The following is a 21,911-nucleotide window of genomic DNA, read 5'->3' on the forward strand; positions in this document are numbered from 1 at the left end:
ACTACTAGTAGGTCAGTGTTGATAATTATATCTGTTACACTGCAAAGTTAAAGTTCTCACCAAACCCTAAAGGGATTTCTCTGCACTGACATCAGTGTTTTTCTGTGGAGATACTCAGTCCTAAAAACACATAAACCACTTGAAATTAATTAAAGATGCCCTGTGAGATAATGAGGTAAAAACAAATGACCTTCACTAAAGTCTGTTTGATGATCATCTTGCTGATCCATATGAAATTGATCTCATGTTTACAATTTTATTCACTATTCTGAACATAAAATATAAAACAGACAGCAAATAGTCTGGGCTGGTTTGCCCTGTTACTGGGAGAAGTGGGACTAATATGCTTTGTAGAATGTAATTAATATTTAAAGAGGACCCAAGAAAGTGTAGAAAATTCAGCCAAGGTCATCAACTTCTTCACTCTGCAAGGTGAAATTGTCCCCACATCCTGCAATGCCCTCAGGGAAACTTTGATATTATTTGGTTCTTCATATCAGTTACTGAGATTGCTCTACTGTCTTTTCTGTTGGTACCAGCTGTCCTTTACCCAGCTATTTCCTTCTTCACACTTTACTCTTCAATGTACTATATATCTGTTAGGACATCTATAATCAGTCACTGCTGTCTCATCACCATCATTAGGATACAGGTTTAAAGGGAAGGGGTTTCCTTGACATATTCAGTTCCGTGTTTCAAATATCTTAACTAGTGTCTGGCACTCTTTAGTGCTAATTGAGGACTTGCTGAATGAAAGAGAAAAAATAATATTGCATTCCTCAAGAATTTATCAAATCCCCTATTACTTTTCAAACCAAATCAATTTTTCTTATTTTGGTGTTCTAGATATCTCAGCATTTTCTGTATCTTATCATCAACTTGTTTTCTCCTCCTTGTCTCAGCAAACTTGGCCATGTGCATTCCTTCCCTGTTCTTTGTGCATTTGCTTCAATTAAGTTGCTAGTAATATTTCTCTTAACTATAACAACTTCTCCCTTTTTCTATCTTAAGAGTTGAGTTCAAAGATCTTTTTCTTGCAGCCTTTCCTAATCTTTGAAATCAAATTGATTTTTCCTCTTCTTGAAATACACAATACTTACCTGCTTGTCACTTAATAAGGTGTGAGTAGTATGTCCCATGATTGTGTACATCTTGATAAATATCTTCAAATCACAGATAAGTTAATAAATCTTTTGGGCACTTCATAGCAAACTGAGCTGGATCCTCAGATCCTGGATTCATACTTACTACATTGATTGCTAAAAATTTCAGTTCTGTTTTCCCTTTATTAAGTATTTACAACATACAGGGCACTGGAAAAAAGACAATTGACATAAGGGAACTAGGGCATGAACAGGGTGGGGATAAGAACTTCTTAGACAAAAATGGCTCCTGACAAGAAGCTCATAATCTAGTTGGGAAGAAAGACATATAGATTGCTAACTAGAGTATAACTGTTTTATTTTATTTTATTTTATTTTTTGAAATTGAGTCTCACTGCATCTCCCAGGCTAGAGTGCAGTAGCATGATCTTGGCTACCTGCAACATATGCCTCCTGGATTCAAGTGATTCTCCTGCTTCAGCCTCCCAAAGTGCTGGGATTAAAGGCATGAGCCACCATGCTCTGCCTAAAAAAGGGTAAATAAATTTAATAAAAATATAAAGAAGAAAGTGCATAGTGACCTGAGGAATAAAAAAAGATCTCTCAATGGAAGTGTCATTTGAGATAAACTTTACAAAATAAGTAGGATTATTTCTATATAAATTATATCTGCTTTGTACCCTCAGGATTGCTTTAATTAAGGAAGTAAAACTTTAAATTTTTAGAGAGAAAAAAGAAGGAAGGGAAGAAAGAAAAGAGGAAGAGAAGACAAGGCAAGGGAAAGGAAAAGAAGAGACAGCTAAGCAGGGAAGAAGGAGTGAAATAAGAACCCACCAATATGTAGAAAAATTGATGATAACATTGCTAAAGTTTTTCTTTTTGATATTTAATAAAGTCGGAGATAAAGAAAATATTCTAAATGTTTCCAGGTAAGCAACAGAATGGGAATCAGAATAACATGCAATTTCTCCAAAGCAACAGATCATGTTAGAATATAAAGGAAGCATAACTTCAGAGTTCAGAAGAAAAATTATTTTTAATATAGAATTTTAAATTTAAACAAATCAAATTATTAGTCAAATGTGAAAAAAAAATTGCCAAGAACAGTCATCAAAATGAGGGAATGAACAATTAAGAGAAAGATGGAGAGCTTGAATACTGAGTTATCTAACACAGGAAATAAACAAATAAAAGTCTCAGATGCGTGAACATTAGGTGTAGCTCAAACTGTCTAGCCTGGAGCAGGAGGGTGGAGGCCACCAGAAAAGAGATCTCCAGGATGAAAAAAAAAATGTTTATTTAATATGGTTGATTTTGAAGGAAGATATCTGAGGGACACATAATGGATGTGAGTGAGCAAATGGGAATATAAAGATTTATTAACTTAAAAACATTTGCAGGTGTAAAGAAAAAGAAATATAAGCCCGGTATATTAGCTCTTATATTTGCATGTCCTTCCTAAAAAGTGATTATTGAATTATAAAAACTTATGTTGGGGCTGGGTACTGTGTCTCACACCTGTAATCCCAGCAGTTTGGGAGGCCAAAGCAAGTGGATCACTTGAGGTCAGGAGTTCGAGACCAGCATGGCTAATATGGTGAAACTCCATCTCTAAAACATATACAAAAAGTTAGCTGGTGCAGTGGTGTGCACCTGTAGTCCCAGCTATTTGGGAGGCTGAGGCAGGAGAATCACTTGATCCCGGGAAGCAGAGGTTGCAGTGAGCCGAGATTGCACTGCTACACTCCAGCCTGGGCAACAGAGTGAGACTCCATCTCCAAAAAAAAAAAAAAAAAGAAAATTATATTATATCATCAAGGATAAAGGAAATGGGAGGTGTTTAATAAATAACTTAATATTCATTTACCATAATGGAAACTTGGTTAATATGTCTAAAGCTGATACTAAGAAATGGAAGGCTAAATTTTCAGAGAAATCGCTTAAAAATTAGAAGGTTAAAAAATTAGAAGGTTGTTGGGGACGAAACACATAAGTCATGGTGGGCAAGAGACTAGTTTTTGGATGTCACCTTTTAGTACTATATTTTAATTGCATTTATAAATATATATTGAAAAAGAAATAAAAGAAGCAAAAGCATGGAGACAAGTTTGAAGCTCTTGGTCTTGTTCAGGTCAGAGAGGAAATTTTGTGCAGGTAGTGTAAGTGGAGAGACTCGGCACATTTAAGATAGATTTCAGAGACTGAGTTGACAGATATTATGAAAGTTTGGTTGTGATAGGAGAGCGAGTTGTGTGGGATTCTCTTAATTTCTGCCTTGCCCAACTGGTTAGAGAATGTAACCATCATAATGAAGAAGACCAGGGGAGGGCCATGTTTAGGGGGAAATTCAAGACTTGTGCCTTGATCATGTTGAATTTGGGATGTCTTTGCAACATTCAGGAAATTATGTGAAGTAGACAGTTGCACATATGAGTCTGGAGAGTAGGGAGGATATCAGAGCTGGAAATATACATTTTGGACCATCTTCATGTTGAAGGCATTACAAGTGGAAAAATAGATGAGGTAACATAGAAAGAAGGAATAGAGTGAATAGATACTTTATGTATAAATGTCATAGAACCTTAACAATAGTCTTTGGGAAGAAGCAGAAGAGTCTTCTCCAATCATAGCTTATAGCTTTTTAGTTTGGTTGCCTTTTAAAATGTCCATCTTCCCTTCTGCGACAGAAGTGTAGGAACTAGAATGTCTTGTTTTTGTTGTGCAAACAGGCTGGAAATAGACCTCTCTGTGTATGTGTGAGTGTATGGGTGTACATGTAAAAATAACGAGGCATAAGAAATCAGTAAGGGAAGAGTTTGTCAATAAATGCTTCTGAAACTACTGGTTAGTCATAAATCAAATTTTAATTATCATGTTATAACACTATAAAATAAATCCAAATTAGGTGGTAGATATTAAAAATCAAACTATGAAAAATGAAGGAAATACAAATATTTTGTCTACATATATTTTTATATATGTAGACAAAATATTTGTATTTCCTTCATTTTTCATAGTTTCATATATATATATATACGACAGGGAGATATAAATTTTAACACAAACGAAAGAGATAGTTACCCAATTGTCCCAGGGCTACCAAACAATCTTTTTATTCTTTGTTATTTGTGATGCTATTCTAATTTCATATGGAAGTTTACTTTTGAACAATCTGATTTCTTTTGTTGATTCGTTTATTGATCCTTGATTTAAAACCAAACTGTTTTGCTTATTGGAATTTTACTGTATATAACACATAACATCTATTTTTTACTTGTTTTCTTTTTTTTGGTGTATATATTTATTTATTTTTATTTATTTTTGTACTTTAGATTCTGGTATACGTGTGCAGATCATGAAGAATTGCTGCATAGGTACATACATGGCAATGTGGTTTGCTGCCTTCATCCCCCTGTCACCTAGATCTGGCATTTGTCCCCATGTTATCCCTCCCCAACCTCCCTATCCCCCGCTGTCCCTCCCCTAGTCACCCCAACAGACCCCAGTGTGTGATGCCCCCCTCCCTGTGTCCGTGTGTTCTTATTGTTCGACAACCACCTATGAGTGAGAACATGTGGTGTTTGATTTTCTGTTCTAGTGTCAGTTGCTGAGAATGATGGTTACCAGATTCATTCATGTCCCCACAAAGGACACAAACTCATCATTTTTTATGGCTGCATATTATTCCATCGTGTATATGTGCCACAATTTCCTGGTCCAGTCTACCATCGATGGGCATTTGCATTGGTTCCAGGTATTTGCTATTGTAAATAGTGCCACAGTGAACATACGTGTGCATGTGTCTTTGTAACAGAATGATTGATAATCCTTTGGACAGATACCCAGTAATGGAATTGCTGGGTCAATGGAATTTCTATTTCTAGGTCCTTGAGGAATCGCCACACTGTCTTCCACAATGGTTGAACTAATTTACACTCCTACCAACAGAGTAAAAGTGTTCCTGTTTCTCCACATCCTCTCCAGCATCTGTTGTCTCCAGATTTTTTAATGATCGCCATTCTACTGGCGTGAGCTGATATCTCACTGTTGTTTTGATTTGCATTTCTCTAATGACCAGAGATGAAGAGCACTTTTTCGTATCTTTGTTGGTCTCATAAATGTCTTCTTTGGAAATGTGTCTGTTCATATCCTTCACCCACTTTTGAATGGGTTTGTTTGTTTTATTCTTGCAAATCTGCTTTAGTTCTTTGTAGATTCTGGATATAAGCCCTTTGTCAGATGGGTAGATTGCAAAAATTTTTTCCCATTCTGTTGGTTGCTGGTTCACTCTAATGATTGTTTCTTTTGCTTTACAGAAGCTTTGGAGTTTAATTAGATCCCATTTGTCTATTTTGGCTTTTGTTGCCAATGCTTTTGGCATTTTGGTCATGAAGTCCTTGCCTATGTCTATGTCCTGAATGGTTTTGCTTAGATTTTCTTCTAGAGTTTTATGGTGTTAGGTCTTATGTTTAAGTCTTTAATCCATCTGGAATTAATTTTAGTGTAAGGTGTCAGGAAGACATCCAGTTTCTGCTTTATGCACACTGCTAGCCAGTTTTCCCAATTATATTTATTAAACAGGGAATCCTTTCCCCATTGCTTGTTTTTGTGAGATTTGTCAAAGATCAGATGGTTGTAGATGTGTGGCATTGCCTCTGAGGCCTCTATTCTGTTCCATTGGTCTATATCTCTGTTTTTGTACCAGTACCATGCTGTTTTGATTATTGTAGCCTTGTAGTATAGTTTGAAGTCAGGTAGCGTGATGCCTCCAGCTTTTTTCTTTTTGCTTAGGATTGTCTTGGTTATTTGGGCTCACTTTTGGTTCCATGTGATGTTTAAGGTTTTTTTTTTTTTTCCATTTCTGTGAAGAAGGTCATTGGTAGCTTGATGGGGATAGCATTGAATCTGTAAATTACTTTGGGCAGTATGGCCATTTTCACAATATTGATTCTTCCTAACCATGAGCATGGAACGTTTTTCCATCTGTTCGTGTTCTCTCTTATTTTCTTGAGCAGTGGTTTGTAGTTCTCCTTGAAGAGGTCCTTTACATCATTTGTTAGTTGTATTCCTAGGTATTTTATTCTCTTTGTAGCAATTATTAATGGGAGTTCACTCTTGATTTGGCTCCCTTTAAGTCTGTTCGTGTATAGGAATGCTTGTGATTTCTGCACAATGATTTTGTATCCTGAGACTTTGCTCAAGTTGCTTATCAGTTTCAGGAGATTTTGGGTTGAGATGATGGGGTCTTCTAGATATACAATCATGTCATCTGTAAATAGAGACAATTATACTTCCTCCTTTCCTTATTGAACAACCTTTATTTCTTTTTCTTGCCTGATTGCTCTGGCTAGAACTTCCAATAATATATTGAATAGGAATAGTGAGAGAGGGTATCCTTGCCTAGTGAGAGATTTCAAAGGGAATGCTTCCATTTTTGCTCATTCAGTATAATTTTGGCTGTGGGTTTGTCGTAAATAGCTTTTATTATTTTGAGATGCATTCCATCAATGCCTAGCGTATTGAGAGCTTTTAGCATAAAGGGCTGTTGAATTTTGTCAAAGGCCTTCTCTGCATCTATGGAGATGATCATGTGGTTTTTGTCTTTAGTTCTGTTTATGTGGTGGATTACATTTATAGACTTGCATATGTTAAACTAGACTTGCATCCCCAGTATGAAGCCTACTTGATCGTGAGGGATAAGCTTTTTGATGTGCTGTTGCAATCAGTTTGCCAGTATTTTATTGAAGATTTTTGTATCTATGTTCATCATGGATATTGGCCTGAAGTTTTCTGTTCTTGTTGAGTCTTTGCTATGTTTTGGTATCAGTATGATGTTGGCCTCATAAAATGATTTGGGGAGGATTCCCTCTTTTTGTATTGTTTGGAATAGTTTCAGTAGGAATGCTACCAGTTCCTCTTTGCATGTCTGGTAGAATTTCACTGTGACCCCATCTGGACCTGGGCTTTTTTTGGGTGGTAGGCTATTAATTGCTACCTCAGCTTCCCCAACTTCAGACCTTGTAATTTGTCTATTCAGGGTTTCAACTTCCTCCTGGTTTAGGCTTGGGAGGGTGCAAGTGTGTAGGAATTTATCCGTTTCTTCCAGTTTTACTGGTTTATGTGCATAGAGTTGTTTGTAGTAATCTCTGATGGTGGTTTGTATTTCTGTGGTGATATCCCCTTTATCATTTTTATTGTATGTATTTCTATCTTTTCTTTTTTATTAATCTGGCTAGCAGTCTGTCCATGTTGTTGATATTTTCAAATACCAGCTTCTGGATTTATTGATTTTTTAAAATTGTAATTTAGGTTCTGGGGTACATATGCAGATCATGCAGGATTCTTGCACAGGTACATACATGGCAAGGTGGTTTGCTGCCTTCATCCCAGCATCACCTATATCTGGTGGGAGGGTGGGCAGGGATAATGAAGGGATTTATTGATTTTTTGAAGGTTTTTTTTTTGTGTCTTTATCTCCTTCAGTTTTGGTCTGATCTTAGTTGTTTCTTGTCTTCTGCTAGATTTTGAGTTTTTTTGATCTTGCTCCTCTAGCTCTTTCAATTTTGATGATAGGTGTTAATTTTAGATCTTTCTTTGCTTCTCATGTGGTAATTTATTGCTATATATTTTCCTCTAGACATTGCTTTAAGTGGTGTCCCAGAGATTCTGGTATGTTGTGTATTTGTTCTCATTAGTTTCAAAGAACATCTTTATTTCTGCCTTCATTTCATTGTTTATCCAGTCAACAACCGGGAGTCAGTTGTTTAGTTTCCATGAAGTTGTGCAGTTCTGAGTTAGTTTCTTAATCCTGAATTCTAATTTGATTGCACTATAGTCTGAAAGTCTGTTATGATTTCCATTCTTTTGCATTTGCTGAAGAGTGATTTACTTCCAATTATGTGGTCAATTTTAGAGTAGATGTGATGTGGTGCTGAGAAGAATGCATATTCTCCGGATTTGGGGTGGACAGTTCTGTAGATGTCTATTAGGTTTGCTTGGTCTAGATCTAAGTTCAAGTCCTGGATATCCTTGTTAATTTTCTGTCTTGTTGATCTGTCTAATATTGACAGTGGAGTGTTAAAGTCTTCTGCTATTATTGTATGGGAGTCTAAGTCTCTTTAAAGGTCATTAAGAGCTGGCTTTATGCATCTGGTTGCTTCTGTATTGGGTGTGTATATATTTAGGATCTTTAGCTCTTCTTGTTGCATTGATCTTTTCATCATTATGTAATGCCCTTCTTTGTCTCTTTTGATCTTTGTTGGTTTGAAGTCTATTTTATCAGAGACCAGGATTGCAACTCCTTCATTTTTTTGCTCTCATTTGCTTGGTAAATCTTCCTCCATCTCTTTATTTTGAGCTTTTGTGTATCCTTGCACATGAGATGGGTATCCTGAATACAACACACTGATGGGTCTTGATTTTGTATCCAATTTGCCAGTCCATGTTTTTCGATTGGGGCATTTAGCCCATTTACATTTAAGGGTAATGCATGAATTTGATCCTGCAATGTTGATGCTACCTGGATGATTTGCCCGTTAGTTGACGCATTTCCTTCATTATGTCAATGGTCTTTACCATTTGGTACATTTTTGAATTGGCTAGTACTGGCTGTTTCATTCTATATTTAGTGATTCTTTTAGGAGCTATTGTAAAGAATTCATGGTGATGAATTCTCCCAGCAATTGCTTTTTCATAAAAGATTTTATTTCTCCTTTGCTTGTGAAGCTTAGTTTGGCTGGATATGAAATTCTAGTTTGAAAGTTCTTCTCTTTAAGGATGTTGAATATTGGCCCCCACTCTCTTCTGGCTTGTAGGGTTTCTGCTGAGAGATCCACTGTGAGTCTGTTGGGCTTCCCTTTGTGGGTAACCCAACCTTTCTTTCTGGCTGCCTTTAACATTTTTTCCTTCACTTCTACCCTGGTGAACCTGGCAATTATGTGCCTTGGGGTTGCTTTTCTTGAGGAATATCTTTGTGGTGTTCTCTGTATTTCCTGGACTTGAATGTTGGCCCGCCTCATTTGGTTGAGGAAGTTCTCCTGGATAATATCCTGATGAATATTTTCCAGCTTGTATTAATTCTCTCTGTCACATTCAGGTACACCTATCAAACTTAGATTAGGTCTTTTCACATAATCCCATATTTCTTGGAGGCTTTGTTCGTTTCTTTTTATTCTTTTTTCTCTAATATTGCCTTCTCATTTTATTTCATTGAGTTGATCTTCAATCTCTGATAGGCTTTCTTCTGCTTGGTCGTTTTGGCTGTTGAAACTTGTGTATGCTTTGCGAAGTTCTCATGTTGTGTTTTCCAGCTCCATCAAATCATTTACAAACTTCTCTAAGTTGTTTGTTCTCGTTAGCATTTCATCAAACATTTTTTCAAGGTTCTTAGTTTCTTTGCCCTGGGTAAGAACATGTTCTTTTAGCTAGAGAAATTTGGTGTTACCCACCTTCTGAAGCCTGTTTCTGTCAATTCATCAGACTTATTCTCCATCCAGCCTTGTTCCCTTGCTGGTGAGGAGTTGTGATCCCTTGGAGGAGGAGAGGCATTCTGGTTTTGGGGGTTTCATCCTTTTTGCACTTGATTCTTCCCATCTTTGTGGATTTATTTACCTGTGGTATTTGTAGTTGTTGACTTTCAGATGGGGTCTCTGAGTGGACATTCAGTTTGTTGATGATGAAGTTATTTCTTTCTGTTTCTTTGTTTTCCTTCTGACAGTCAGGTCCCTCTGCTGTAGGAATGCTGGAGGTCCACTCCAGACCCTCCTTGCCTGAGACTCAACTGCAGCAGTTTGCAGAACAGTGAGGGTTACTGCCAGTTTCTTCTTCTGCTATCTTGTCCCAGAAGGATACCTGCCAGATGTCAGTCTGAGCTCTCCTTTATGAAGTGACTCTTTGGATATACAGGCATCAGGGTGCTGCTTGAGGAGACAGTCTGTCCTTATAGGAGCTCAAGTGCTGAGCTGTGAGCTCCATTGTTCCATTCAGAGCTGCTGGGCAGGTATGTTTAAGTCTGCCTCAGCAGAACTCATAACAGTCTTTTTTTTCCCAGGTGCTCCGTCCTGGGGAGGTAGGGCTTTATTGATAAGTTTCTGTCATGCTGCTGCCTTTTTTCAGGGCTGCCCTGCCCAGCAAGGAGGCAGCCTAGTCACAGTCTGCCAGTAGTGGTGTTGCTGATCTACTATAGGCTCTGCTCAGCTGCCGTGTGAACTTCCCTGCAGTCCTGTTTATAGGGGTATAGTTAGAAATGCCTCCACAATGGTGGCCTACCTCTGTAATGGCAGACTACCTCTGAAATGGTGGACTGCCTCAGCAATGGCGGGCTGCCTTGGTAATGGCAGACTGCTTCAGCAATGGTGGACCTCCTCAGCAATGGCAGACTACCTCAGTAGCGGTGGACTGCCTCAGTAATGGCAGACGTCCCTCCCCCACAGAGCTGGACAATCCCGGGTTCAGCTGTGCTTGCTGTGAAACTCTCAATCCAGAGTGTTTCAGATTGCTGGTCTTTGTGGGGTTGAGACCGGCTGTGCCTGTAATCTGGCTCCCTGCCTCAGAACCCCTTTTTTTTTCAGTTGAATGGGTGACTCTGTCTCCCAGGCTTTCCAGTCACCAGTTGAAATAGCACCTGGATTTGTGTGAGTTCTTGTGCTGAGACTGGCTACACTGTCTGAAATAGCTGTGTTGGGGGCTCGTGGCACTTTTTTGCCAGGGAATCTCCTGGTGTGGCTCCCTGTTTCAGTCCCTTTTATCAGTTGAATAGGTGACTCTGTTTTCCAGGTGCTCCAGTCACCAGCTGAAATGGTGCCTGGACCTGTGTGAGTTTTTTGAGCGGTGGGCCTCTGTGCCAGCTGAAACAGTCATGCTGGAGACTCGTGGCACTTTTTCACCCAGGAATCTCCTGGCCTGGCTCCCTATTTTAGTCTCCTTTTTATCAATTGAATGGGTGACTCTGTCTCCCAGGCACTCCAGTGGCCAGCTGAAATGGTGCCTGGACACATGTGAGTATTTTGAGTGGCAAGCTGCCATACTGGCTGAAACAGCCATGCTGGAGACCCGTTGCACTCCTCCACCCTGGAATCTCCTGGTCTGCAGGCAATAAAAATCCTTCTGGAAATGTGGTGACCACTCACCCTCCATGCACTCACTGCGAGCCGCAATCCAGAGCTGCTCCTACTCGGCCATCTTGGATCACCTAAGGGCTTTATTTTTAAGTTCCTGACATGCTGCTACCCTTTTTCAGAGATGCTTTGCCCAGCAAGAAAGTAGTCTAGCCACAGTCTGCCAGCAGAGGCATTGCTGAGCTGCTGTGGACTCTGCCCAGCTGCTGTGTGAACTTCCTTGTGGTTTTGTTTACAGAGGTATAGTTAGAACTGCCTAGGAAATGGTGGTCTGCCTCAGAAATGGCAGACTGCATTGGTAATGGCAGACTGTCTCAGTAAAGGTGTATTGCCTCAGTAATGGTGGGCTGCCTTGCTAATGGAGGACTGCCTTCATAGTGGTGGGCTGCCTTGGTAATTGCTGATGTCCTTCCTCCCACTGAGCTGGACCATCCTGGGTCCAGAGCTGTGAAACTTTCAAACCAGAGAGTTTCAGATTGCTGGTCTTTGTTGGTGGTGGGACCTGCTGAGCCAGATGACCAGGCTCCCTGTGTCAGCCCCCTTTTCTTCAGTTGAATGGGTGGCTTTGTATCTCAGGCATTCCAGGCACCTGTGGAAATGGCCACCCAGATTTTTGTGAGTTTTTGTGCAGAGACCCACAGCGCCAACTGAAACAGCCATGCTGGAAACTTGTCATGGTTTTCAGTCCGGGAATCTCCCATTCTGTAGGCAGTAAAAACTCGTTTGGAAATGCAGGGATCGCTCACTCTCAGCATTCTTCTCTCTGAGAACTGCACTCCAGAGCGGCTCCTATTCAGCTATCTTGGATCAAATCACCCTTTTTTACTTATTTTCTAGAAAAATCTAGAATTAAAAAAAAATTTAAATTTATTTTGCCAGGTTCCCGAAGAAGTTCTCCTTGAGTGTTTATGTGAATTAAATTAGTTTGTAAATAATTTTTAGGAAAACAGACAAATAAAAGTTGTTCTCCTTCAGTGTTTATGTGAATTAAATTAGTTTGTAAATAGTTGTTAGGAAAACAGACAAATAAATTTATATCTTTAATATGCCATATACTAAGTAAATTCCAGGAAAAATCAAGAGTCAAGTTGCAAAAATTTAAAATATCAAAAAAAGAAGTATTGCTTAATAGTAGACTTTGGATTAAAAAAGAAATTCTGGACAAAATGCATGAAAGAGATCGCAGAAAAAAATCAGTAAACATGAGTATATTAAATTAAAATGTTTATAAACATCACAAACAAATACTAAGACTATCAACCCACAGAGAAATTATTTGCCACAAAGAGTTGTAATATCATTCCTCTGTAAACAGTGATATAAATAAATAAGGAATAAGACAAAGCAAAAATGACAACTCATAAAAGTAAAAATGGTGAATAAACACATAATCTATTGGTACAGCTCACAATTACTCAAAAATATAACAAAATGCTATCATTATTAATATGTTTAAAAATGTTTAATGAATGTTTAATATGTAAACTACAGCTCTATAATACATACATACCAAATAACATGGTTGATATCTTCAAGAATGAAAAGGACCTTAGTTACGCTTCAGGTTAAAGTAGATCATAATCTAATTTTTCTGATTTGTTATAAGTCACTGTTAATTATTTTGTAAAACAGAACATTTTGTGGGTGAGCCTGTTTGTGTGTGTGCGTGTGTGTGTGTGTGTGCATGCGTCTGCCTGTATGTGCATGTGTTTGTGTTCCTTTTCATTTTAATTTTCATTCTTGGATACTTATCTAAATGAAACTTCATTATTTTAAATAAGATTACTGCAGTTAGTTTGCTGCTAGTCCTTTCCACTCTAAAGAAATCTACATGTGTCTGTCAGGTCAGTTTTCTGAAAGAAAACTGTCATTTCACTTTTCTGCCAGGAAATTTTAGATATTTCAAACACTCTACACAGAATTGGATATAATGTCTTCCATTAACTAGGAAACATTAATCAAAGAAGACTCTTCTACACATTTAAACATTTAACTTTCATGCTTTGTTGATTAATTGAGGTTTGGGATAATACTCTGACAATTCTATGAGAGTCATGAAAGGTAGTAATAACAGTTACCAGTGAGTTTCCCCGATTTATTCTGGTTGTGGAATTTGGATAAAGGTTTGTCAAACAAACCTGATGATTTAGAGGCTTATATTTTGTGTAATATCACATATTAATTTTTTAATATTCCCTATTTATGAAAACATTTTAATAAATTTAAAAATAAATTTGCTATAGAGCAAGTTTGTTTAAGAATGTTATAATTCCTCACAGTACTTTTTCAGAACATTTATCACCTCCTTATGTCTCAGACTATAAATAAAAGGGCTTAGTAATGGGATTACTATTGTACAAAATATTGCCACTGGTATATCTTTATCTCCTTCAAATGGTCGAATATACATGAGAAGACAAATGTAAAATATTGAGACAGAGAAAAAATGGGATACACAGATAGAAAATGCTTTACCTCTTCCCTCTCTGTGTTTCATTTTGAAAATAGAAGAATGCAGAGATATGAGATAAAGACAGTAGCAATGGTACAGATTTGAATTGGTATTGAAAAGATGTATATATCATTAGTTCATTGATATAAGAATCTAAGTACAGGCGAGTCTATACAGTGGAAGAATATCACAAAAAAGTGGTCAATTTTATTAGACTTGCAGAAAGTTAATCTTAATAGAAGCCCTACATGAATCATGGAATGCAGGTGTCCAGCTATGAAGGCCCCTGCAGTCATCTGTATGCAGAGTGTCTTGGACATCATGGTGTGGTACTGCAGTGGGTGGCAAATGATCACATAGCAGTCATAGGCCATTGCCACCAGAAGAAAGCAGTCTGTGGTTTCAGCAAGACAAAGAAAATAAAATCCCACCATACATTCATAAAGGGAAATAATTCTATCCCCAGAAAAGAAATTCTCTAACATCTTGGGGGTAGCAGCACAGGAACAGCAGGAATGTGTCGCAGCCAGGTTGCCCAGAAAGATGTACATTGGCGTGTGGAGGCAATGCTTTACATAAATTAATGCCAGCAGACCAAGATTCCCACCATGGTGACCAGATAGATGGCAGAGAACACCACAAACAGAAGTGTCTTCAGCTTTGGATAATTTGTAAATCCTATGAGGATAAACTCAACTGCCAAGGAGTGATTTTCCTTAGCCATTCCTGGCTTCTCTGCTGAGACCTAAATTGCAAAGAAATTTAATCGAGATGCTAAAGCAGAGTGTTTCTAATTCTCATGCTCTAATTTGCCTATATACAAAAGGGAAGAATGTCTTCTTCAAATCATCCTGTGCCATCTTCTGAACACTAGCACACTCACTGTCGGTCAAGTGAGAAAAAGTGTATCACGGATTGTGTACACAGGGCTTGTCTGAAAATATGTGTGAATTCGTAGAGCAGAAATGCTTTATCTGCATGAATTATCCTATACTGATGTAAAATGTATGGTCAGTATATATAATTTTCCATTTCTAAAATTAAAAGATTTTCTTATGGTATCTTTTCCTACAGGAAAAAAATAAACAAGTTTTAAATGGTACCTCATTGGATCAATGTGCTGTTTAAAATGAATTACTCTTTAGACATTTTAAACGTCTAAATTTTAAAAATTGCATAGAAACACAGTAAGTTTGCAGAATGCTTTTGCTAGCTTAGTAACCCTTTCCAGATAAGGTCACCAACACATATTTTAAGAAATATCTACTCATCTTCTTAGAGAGGATAAGAATACGAAACATCTACAGGTATTCCTAATAATTTAATAGAATATCATTTTTATGTTCATTTAAACATATTCTAGATACTATTCCAATCATGGTATGACAAATTTCCCAAGGAGTTGTTATTCTTAATTATTCACTTATCCTAATACTTTCTGTCTCTAGTCTTAAGAGTTTTACGTACATGTCTAACATTGTAAGACTTGGTGGCAATGTTTCCACTCACAGTGTGAATGTTCTTCCTGGTAAATACTTATTTTGTATTCACTCAAACATCTCTCATAAAACATAGGTTCTGTGTCTTCATTTTTGGTGAGTTCCATGAAGTTTCTCTATTTACTTAAGTTTTAAATTTATTTAAATTTATAAAGTCATTACTTACTCCTAACTGGCTATATATTTATTTGAGTTTAATGATCAACTAAATTTATTATATAGTTATTATAATTTGTCAACAAGAACATTAAAATATTTCAGGTGCAGAAACAACATGAGTTTTAAAGAATAATAAAATTAACTTTCTTTTCTTCTAGAAGTTTCTGAAAGTATTTAGCCTCAGCATACTCCAAATACACAATTTTAAAGAAAAGCCTCTAATAGTTAATTCAAAGTACATGTTTTTTTGAGACTAAGTTTCACCCTTGTTGCCCAGGCTGGAGTGCAATGGCGCTGTCTCGGCTCTCTGCAAACTTCATCTCCTGGGTTCAAGCAATTCTCCTGTCTCAGCCTCCTGAGTAGCTGGGATTACAGTCATGAACCATCATGCCTGGCTAATTTTGTATTTTCAGTATAGATGTGGTTTCACCATGTTTGTCTGGCTGGTCTTGAACTCCTGACCTTAGGTGATCTGCCCACCACAGCCTCCCAAAGTGCTGGGATTACAGGAGTGAGCCATTGTGCCCAGCCAGTGCATTGTTTTAAAAACATATTTTGGTTAGGTTTTCTCTGTTTCTCACTTTTTTCTACACTAAATTTAAAATTCCTCTTTTTATTCACTTACACAATATGATGAGTTTTTCTGGAGTTTTATCACAATTCAATCAATTGTCCTTTACATTTTAGGTCTATAACTTTAAAAAATCCTTCAGAATATTTTGAAAAAACTTGGTAAAAATGTAAAATTCTACTTTTTATCATTATTTTAGTAACATTGAATGGTAAATTGACAGAAAATATTTATTATGTGGACGGTGGAAAATGGACTTTATTATCAATTATTATTTTATAAAGATGATATATCAGAATATAATTAGTAAAAACTCATTTACTCTTCTCCAATGTAAAATATAATTTTTTAACTGAATCAAAAATTAGTTTTATCATACATCCCAGAATTATTGTGCAGGTCATTGTCAGCCTTATCTGTATATTTGCTGACAAAATTATGGTACTTTTGAACAAATAATAGGTCAGACTTATCCACTTACTGTGTCTCCTTATGGCTTTCTGTAATGCCTTTACTTTAGAGACAAAGAAAATTATTAAGTGGCTAAAATTTAAAAAACAATAAGAATACTGAAGTATTTTAGAAAACATATATTCTACATTTTAATACTATAATATAAATAAATTAGAAATCAGTCCTTATGTTTTGAGTTCACTGAGAAACATCTTACAGTAGCTGACTGGTCACCTGATGTTTTTTCTTTGTAGGAAAATTAAGAATAAAAACATTGTTTTTTAAATCATTTGGGAATAAATTATACAAATCTAGGACACTCCCTACCAATAAGTCAGTGATAATAATTATGTAACTCTCAGGCAAAGTTAGTTTTATATTCTAAAAGGATTTCCTCATCATTGGCATCAGAATGTTTCTGCAGAGACTTTAATCTATGGGCATGGTTCCCCCAGCGTCAGCAAATCAAAACAGAATGTAAAGATGGATGCATTTTGAAATTCAAAAGTTAAATCAAAATAGCTATCACTAAAAACAGCTTAAGGTTCATCTTGATTTTGCACATACTTGAAATCTCTCTTTCTCTCTCTCTTACACACACACACACACACACACACACACACACACACTGTTTACCTGACAACTATAATGGAGAGAAAAAGATTTACATTGATCAGTTGGGATGAAGTTAAACAGAGATTCGAAGAGATATTTAAATTTGTGGACAAGAGGCAAACATGTGGCTTGATAACCCAGGATTGCATTCCTGTCTTTTGCTCTCAAAATTAATCTGGCCATATCTTGTATATTCGTCTATGAAACAAGTCTGACGATATGTTTTCTAGTTTCACTTATGTGTCATAAGTTAACTTAAAAAACTTAATCGAGGTATGATTAATGTGCAAAAAGCTATACACATTTAACGTATACAACTCGATAAATTGGGAGATAAGTATACATCCACAAAACTATTACTATAATCGACGTCATAATCATAAGATAACTTTTTTGTTAGGCCTCCTATCCCCATCTTTTCTCTAGTGTGTAGATATGCTTTTATGCATTAGAAACATTTTTGGCTTCTCGTTAGTCTTCAAATCAATTTTTTGTCCTTTATCTTGATACTCCAAGGGCTCCATATAGAGGGCTTACATCACTTAAGACTTTATTTTCTACCATTCACCTTTAACTATCCATTTCCAGAGACATGCCTATCACTTGTCTATTTCTTGATTCACTAGAGTTTAAACTTGACCCCAGAATATTTACTCAGAATCTATTCTTCACATGGAATGCCCTCTTTGGTTTATTCTTCTACCCAAATCCTACTCAATTGTTATGAGATCTGATTCTCGTTTCGAAGACATCCTCAACTTTCAGATCTGCAAGATAATCACTGTTTTTTTTTTTTTTTTTTTTTTTTTTTTTTTTTTTTTTTTTTTTTTTGTGATTCAAAGAGCTCTAAATTGTGCTTCACTTCTATGTTCGTTCAGCTGTTCTTCATGTGCAAGTTTTGTTTATTCTCAGATAGATTGATTTTCTGTTTGGTTTTCCACACTGCAAACCCCTCATAGTTCCAGATAATGTAGGCCCTTGGTGAATGCTTATTGAATTGGTTGCAGAAATTTCAATTAAATTAACTTCAACATTATAGAGCGACTTAATAGAGAAGTCATGGAGTCAGACAGTGGGCAAGGAGGGAATGTGGTAGGAGTGAGGTTGGGCAGAAACCTGAATAGATAAGAAATAATCCTGCCCTCAGGGAGCTCCCAATCTAGAGGGTAAAATCATTTATACAACGATATAATAGAGAAACTCAGACTGTGTTAAGTGTTACAAACAAATACAAGCAAGGAATATAGGAACACAAAGAAGGACTTAGAGAACTAAGGGAAGACATTATACAAAATGACATTTCTCATGATTCTTGAAGGACAAATTAAAATTCAATAGGCAAGAAGAATGTGTGGCAAAAAAATTACAGGTTGAAGGAGCAGCATGATTAAAAGTGAAAGCATGAGAACTTGAAAGCACAAAGCATATTTCGGAAATGGAGAGTACACCAGAGTACCCAGAGTCTGGGCTCATGAAAGGAAGGAGTTGGAGGTTCACATCATCACTCTTTCACTAAGATCACCACTCAACTCCTAGTTATCACACCTAAAGCATTTTTTGTCAATTATTATCTTAATCAAGTATATGATTTGGCACAACTGACGACACTCTGAAGCAAATTTGCTTCTCAGGCTTCTGTGATTAACAACTGTTTATTCCTACATCTTTGGCTGTTCTTTCTCCATGTTTTCTATTTGATCCTCTTTTCCTTCTTTCTTCTCACACACAAACTCCTTAGACTAAAAGTACATCCTTTCGTACTTTTACAAAATTATGGGACTTTGTTTTAAATATTAGTCACTAATGTAGAAAAAACTTTCTTGATACTTAACCAGTAAATTACCATATTCTGATGTCAATCAGTTGTTTTATAAGCAAATTAAAAAGTGTTGAATTTTTACATTTGAAAAATAAGTTAAAATTTCACTTAAGATATGTGGAATACACATTTTGTTTCCAAGTTTTTAAAATATAAGCAAACATGAAAGTTTTAGGTATGTTATATAATTTTCCCCAGAGTATTATATGAGGCTATATAAAAACCAACCCAAATACCCATCGATGATAGACTGGACAGGGAAAATGTGGCACATATACACCATGGAATATTATGCAGCCATCAAAAATGATGAGTTTGTGTCCTTTGTAGGGACATGGATGAACCTGGAAACCATCATTCTCAGCAAACTGACAGAAGAGCAGAAGATCAAACACCGCATGTTCTCACTCATAGGCGGGTGTTGAACAGTGAGAACACATGGACACAGGGAGGGGAGCACTACACACTGGGGTCAGTTGGGGGGAAATAGGGGAGGGACGGTGGGGGGTGGGGAGCTGGGGAGAGATAGCAAGGGGAGAAATGCCGGATGTAGGTGATGGGGAGGAAGGCAGCAAATCACACTGCCACGTGTGTACCTATGCAACAATCTTGCATGTTCTTCACATGTACCCCCAAACCTAAAATGCAATAAAATAAATAAATGGGGAAAAAAAGAAACATCCTAAACATAGTTTTAATATTTTATCTGTGTTGCATGATTTCATACTGATAGTAATTATAGTTCAATTAGTTAAATCTCAAAATAAAGGACACAATAAAGGTTTTAATCATTTAAAAATATTTGTTAAATACCTACTTATCATCAGAGAACAGATTACCAAATTTAGAAAACCTATCTTTTATTAGAAGAAAAATACATAATTCATCCTAAATTCAGCAATTCTTTTAAGTATTGACATGATTCCCAGTGAACCTTTGTTTGGCATGTGGTCACTCATTATAAGGTATCATAGAGTTTCTAATATTTTAAAGATCCTATTTCTTTTAAAACTAATCATATCAGTGACATGCATTTCATGCACTCCTGGTGTCAGTTTCTTTGATGTAGTGCCTTGCCTATTCATGATGAAAATAGTTATTTTCAACTGGAGTGATACCCCTGCTTGTTCTATTCATTGATTCATCACGAAACAGTTTTTAATAATAAATAAACACATTTTGCTTTGTTGTCATATTGATTTTCTGCATTATTTCCACTATTTTTAATCCAGTTTAGATATTTTTACTGAATAAGGAGGAATAAGCATTTCTCCAGTGAAAAAATTGCTTTAATTTTCACTTTTAACTAAATAACCTCAGTAGTAACCTATTTAACTTTTAAAATTTTTATTGATATATAATATTTTTACATAGTTATGGAATACATGTCATATTTTCTTACATGCATAAAAAGTACTTAATGATCAAGTCAGGATTTTTAGGATATCCATCACCCAGAGCATTTATGTCAATGTGTTAAGAGCACTTCAAGTCCTCATTTCTAGCTTTTTTGAAATATGTAATACACTGTTGTCAACTGTAGTCACCCTATTCTACTATTGAACATTAGAACTTATTCATTCTATCTGACTATATGTTACTACCCATTAGTCAACCTCTCTTCATCCCCTGCATCCCCCATTTCCTTTCCAGGCTCTGGTGACTATCACACTCTCTACCTTTATAGTATCAAAGTTTTTTAGCTCTAACATATGAATAAATACATGCAACATTTGTTTCTCTGTGTCTGGTTTATTTTACTCAACATAATGACCTCCAGTTCCATCTGTGTTACTGCAAAGGACAGAATTTATTTCCCTTTTATGACCAAATGCTATTCCATTGTATAAATATACCACATTTTATTTAACCATTCAGCCATTAATGGACACGTAGGTTGATTCCATGCCTATTGTTAATAGTGCTTCAATACAAATGAGGGTGTAGGTATCCCTCTGATACACTGATTTTCTTGTCTTTGGAAAAATGCCCGGTTGTGGGATTCCTGGGTTGTATGGTAATTCTATTTTTAGTTTTTTGAGAAACCTCCACGCTGTTTCCCACTAAGAAAAACAGTTTGAGTTTACATTCCCACTAACAGTGTATAAGACTTCCCTTTTCTCTACATTTTTGCCAGTATCTATTATTTTTGTCTTTCTGATAATGGCGATTCTAGCTAGGATAATATTGTTTCTCACTGTGGTTTTGATTTGAATTTCCTTGATGATTAGTGATGTTGAGCATATTTTATACGCCTGTTGGCCATTTGTGCACCTTCTTTTGAGGATGTCTATTCAAATTCTTTGCCCACTTTTTAATGGGATTTTTTATTTCTGTAGGGTTGTTTTAGTTTCTTGTACATTCTGGATATTAGTTATTTGTTGGATAAATAGTTTGCAAATATATTCTCCCATTCAACAGGTTATCTCTTCACTTCGTTGATTGGTTCCTTTGCTGTAAAGAAGCTTTTCACTTTGATGTGACCTATTTGTCCATTTTTGGTTTTACTGTCTGTGCTTTTGGGGCTTTGGCCATAAAAATCTCAGCCTAGATCTGGAGTGTTTTTTCTTTGCTTTCTTCTTTGTGTTATCTTTAAGTTTTTAATGCATTTTGAGTTGACTTTTGCATATGATGAGAGAGAGGGGTTTACTTTCATTCCCCTGAATATGGATATCCAGTTTTCGCAGGACCATTTATTGAAGAGGGTGTGCTTTTCCCAGTGCATGTTCTTGGCGCTCCATTCATCCGTATGTCTGTTATTTTTTTTTCTTTTTTCTTTTTTTTCTTTTTACACCAATATCATGTTCTTTAGACATGGTAGCCTTGTAATATATTTTGAAGTCTGGTAATGTGATGCCTCCAGGTTTTACATTGTGTGTGTGTGTGTGTGTGTGTGTGTGTGTGTGTGTGTGTGTGTGTCTCAGGATTGCTTTGGCTATATGGGCTCTTTTTGCTTCCATACAAATTTTAGGATTTTTTTTCTATTTTCATGAAAAATGTTATTGGTGTTTTGACAGGAATTGCATTTAACTTGTGGCTTGCTTTGGCAGTATGGTAATTTTTAATAATAACTAGTTTTTTAAAATCCATGAGTATGAGGTGTCTTTTCATTTGCTTGTGAACTG

At 36.4% G+C, this 21,911-nt stretch overlaps 1 pseudogene; it reads right to left on the bottom strand.

Annotated features, from left to right (window-relative positions):
- Positions 1–13,481: 13,481 nt before the first annotated feature.
- On the bottom strand, positions 13,482–14,394 carry LOC116565381 (annotated as a pseudogene).
- Between the last annotated feature and the right edge of the window lie 7,517 nt (positions 14,395–21,911).

Source organism: Sapajus apella, unplaced genomic scaffold (assembly GCF_009761245.1).
Source record: "Sapajus apella isolate SASKATOON/1434 unplaced genomic scaffold, GSC_monkey_1.0 scaffold40, whole genome shotgun sequence".
Classification (NCBI taxonomy): domain Eukaryota; kingdom Metazoa; phylum Chordata; class Mammalia; order Primates; family Cebidae; genus Sapajus; species Sapajus apella.